Consider the following 4,247-nt stretch of genomic DNA (forward strand, 5'->3'; position numbering starts at 1 on the left):
ATTTTTCTCCACCCTCTCACTTTCAATCTGGAGGTGTCTTTATGTCTAACATGAGTCTCTTATAGACTGCATATGGATGGGTCATGCTTTTTTTTTTTTTTTAATCTAAACTGATACCCTATATCTTTTGATTGGAACATTTGGCACATTTACATTCAGAGTAACTGTTGAAAGATTTGAGTTTAGTGCTATTGTACTGCCTGTAAAGTCCCTGTTTCTGTAGATAGTTTGTTTCTGGTTTATATGACTCTTGGGCTCTCTCTTTGCTTACAGGATCCCCTTAGTATTTCTTGCAGGGGAGTGCGTTACTTACCTCGACTCTTAGTTTGTCAGGGATGGTAACCGGGACACAGTGTCTGCTCCTGTCGCCTGCACCTGCTAACCTGTAGCCATCATGCGTGAGTGTATCTCCATCCACGTTGGCCAGGCTGGTGTCCAGATCAGCAATGCCTGCTGGGAGCTCTATTGTCTGGAGCACAGCATTCAGCCCAATGGCCAGATGTCAAGTGACAAGACCATCAGGGGAGGAGACGACTCCTTCAACACCTTCTTCAGTGAGACGGGCGCTGGCAAGCATGTGCCCCGGGCTGTGTTTGTAGACCTGGAACCCACAGTCATTGATGAAGTTCACACTGGCACCTACCACCAGCTCTTCCACCCTGAGCAGCTCATCACAGGCAAGGAAGATGCTGCCAACAACTACGTCCGAGGGCACTACACCATTGGCAAGGAGACCATTGACCTTGTCTTGGACCGAATTCGGAAGCTGGCTGACCAGTGCACAGGTCTTCAGGGCTTCTTGGTTTTCCACAGCTTTGGAGGGGAAACTGGTTCTGGGTTCACCCCCCTGCTGATGGAATGTCTCTCTGTCGATTATGGCAAGAAGTCCAAGCTGGAGTTCTCCATCTACCCAGCCCCTCAGGTTTCCACAGCTGTAGTTGAGCCCTACAACTCCATCCTCACTACCCACATCACTCTGGAGCACTCTGATTGTGCCTTCATGGTAGACAATGAGGCCATATATGACATCTGTCATAGAAATCTTGATATCGAACGCCCAACCTACAACCTTAACCACCTTATTAGCCAGATTGTGTCCTCCATCACCGCTTCCCTCAGATTTGATGAAACCCTGAATGTAGATCTGACATAATTCCCGACCAACCTTGTGCCCTATCCCCGTATCCACTTCCCTCTGGCCACCTATGCCCCCATCATCTCTGCTGAGAAAGCCTACCATGAACAGCTTTCTGTAGCAAAGATCACCAACGCATGCTTTGAGCCAGCCAACCAGATGGTGAAATGTGACCCTCGCCATGGTAAATACAATGGCTTGCTGCTTGTTGTACCGTGGTGATGTGGTTCCCAAAGATGTCAATGCCGCCATTGCCACCATCAAGACAAAGCACAGCGTCCAGTTTGTGGACTGGTGCCCCACTGGTTTCAAAGTGTGCATTAATTATCACACTTTGGTGTCCCACTGTGGTGTCCGGTGGAGACCTGGCCAAAGTCCAGCAAGTTGTGTGCATGCTGAGCAACACCACAACCATCGCTGAGGCCTGGGCTCCCCTGGACCTCAAGTTTGACCTGATGTATGCCAAGCGTGCATTTGTTCACTGGTATGTGGGGGAGGGCACGGAGGAAGGGGAGTTTTCTGAGGCCCGTGAGGACATGGCTGCCCTTGAGAAGGATTATGAGGAGGTTGGTGTGGATTCTGTTGAAGGGAGGGTGAAGAAGAAGGAGAGGAATACTAATTACCATTCCTTTCAGCCCTGCAGCATGTCACACTCAGAACTTAAGCTTCAATATTAGCTGACAGGCATTAAAGCTTTCTGGTTAGATTGTCTTCACTTTTAACTGTGATCATGTCTTTTCCATATGTACCTGTTGCATTTCTCCATCATGTCTCAAAGTAAAGGCTTTAAGAAAGAAAAAAAAAAAAAACTCTTGCAGGGATAGCTTGGTGGACACATATTCTTTCAGTTTCTATCTCTCATGGAAGTTCTTTACCTCCTTCTATTCTAAATGACAGCCTTGTTGGATAAAGTAGTCATGGCTGCATGTTCTTCTCATTTGGTATCCTGAAGATATGCCAGCCTTTTCTGGCCTGCCAGGTCTCTGTGGATATGGCTGATGTTAGTCTCATATTCCTCTCTCTGTAGGTTAGGAGATTCTTGTGTCAAGTTGCTTTCAAGCTTTTCTCTTTGTCTCTGAAGTTTGAAAACTTCAGTATTATATGCCAGGGTATTCATATATTTTCATTGTTTATGGGAGGAGTCTTCTCTACCTCTTGGACATGAATGCTTGTTTCCTTCCCCAGCTTAGCAAAGTTCTCAACTATGATTTGCTCAAATATACCTTCTAGCCCCCTTTCTCACTTCACCCTCACACCAACCATTCTGATATTTTTACATTTTATCACATCACTAATTTCTCAAATCCTCTCTTCTTGGGTTATTAGTTGTTTTTCTCTTTTCCTTAACTCCCTTCCTTTTTTCAGCCTGTTTTCTAGATCAATTACTCTCTCTTCTGCCTCATTTACACTAGCTGGCAGAGAATCCAATTTAGACAGCACCTCATTTTAAAGTTTGGCCTGGTTAGATCCTCTTTCTGCACGAAGAGATTTTCTAGTGTCTTTTGTGCTTTTTTAAAACCCAGCTAGTAACTTTATAATTTTTATCCTGAATTCCATCTCTGATATCCTGCTTATATCCATATTGATTAGAACTGTGGCAGAGAATATTACTGCTTCTCTTTTCCTTTGTTGTGAATTCCTCTTTCTAATCATTTTGCCCAGCAAAGAATTGATTGAGTGAATCAGCAGAGTTCAATATATCAACCATGATCCAAGCAAAATATACACTAGACAAATTGGAAGATATCAGAAACAAAAACAGAAAGGTTAGGAAAACAAAGCAAAACAAAACAAAAGGTGGGGGGAGAATATAATCTCACAGGGTGGACAAAACAGGGTGATCCACTTGTTCCTGAGTGTATTTTGGTGTGTGTGTTGGAAGACACTAATTCCCAAAGTTGCAAAGAAGGCAAAACTTACATATATAGAAAAATAAAATTGAATGAATGAAAGGAATCAAAAAATGAAGCATATATCTATAATATGTAGAGGTAAAAAAATAAAAGTTGAAAAGAGTCTTAAAAACCTTGATAAATAAGAAACTAGTTAAAAAGAGAACAAAGAAAAAAAAAAGAAATGGGAAATTATAGAGTAACAAATAAAAGAAATCGTGAATAAACCTCCAGTTCATTATACTATTTTCCCCTACCACTGGAGTTTTACAGTCTTGTGAGATCTGTAAGTTTTTGTGCACCTGTTCTTCCAGTAGGTCTTCTGCAGGAGGGATCTGCTGTGTTGCTTCTCAGGTGTCTTTGCCTGGGCAGAGTTGCACCACCCCTTGCCAGGGGACTAAGCTCAGTGTAAGCTGGCTGTGTGTGTGTGTGTGTGTGTGTGTGTGTGTGTTTTCTTGAAGGTTTTCTGTGCCTCTTTAAAGTATTCAAATAAAAATGGCTGTGCCCAAATCTCCAGCCCCAGAGCCAAAAGATTGCAGTTTCCTCCCTTCAGTAAACCCTCTGGGAAAAACAGTTTTCACTTTTGTTTGTGCCAAACTCTGCAGACTCCTGCAGTGTGTGCCCACAGTGATCCTCCAGGGGGTATGCCAAAGGTCCCATGTTACTGTCCTTTGTAGGGCCCTGTCACTGAAAGTGGCCCTACAAAGAGAGGTACTGTTCTGCTCTTCCCAGGCATGGAGGGTGGTCTCCATGTTCCATTCCATTGTAGGGTGCCCAAGCAGAGAGTGGTCACTTCACTGGTCCCAGCTCGAAATATATCGTGAACTGAGCAGAGATCCGCCTGCTGCACTCACTGACCATAACCAATTTCTCACTCCACTTCTTGGGAACTCTACCCATTTAACCACCCCCATTAGTTCTGTGACTCCTGGAATCCTGAGACGACACTGACCCACCTAGAATTCTGCCTGTTTATCCTCTGAGCCCCTTTCAGGCAGGGATGTTTCTCACTGGAGCAGATTTCTAGTGGTTCTGATTTTCCCCTCCAGCACCATCTTACTTTCCAGTAGCTGGCTTACAGAGACTCCCTCCCCCCTCCATTTATCTTCTGTTATCTTCCCTCAGATTTCGTTCTCTGTACTTCCTACCTTGCAAAAAGTGGTTGCTTTTCTATTTGTAGAGTTCTAAATATTTTTTTCTTATATCTCAGGCTGAGTTCA

General features: G+C 44.1%; 1 pseudogene; it reads left to right on the plus strand.

The window, feature by feature from the left end:
- The first annotated feature begins 358 nt into the window (after positions 1 to 358).
- Positions 359 to 1,944, plus strand: LOC122891380 (annotated as a pseudogene).
- Positions 1,945 to 4,247: the final 2,303 nt, after the last annotated feature.

Source organism: Neovison vison, chromosome 12 (assembly GCF_020171115.1).
Source record: "Neovison vison isolate M4711 chromosome 12, ASM_NN_V1, whole genome shotgun sequence".
Taxonomy (NCBI): Eukaryota; Metazoa; Chordata; class Mammalia; order Carnivora; family Mustelidae; genus Neogale; species Neogale vison.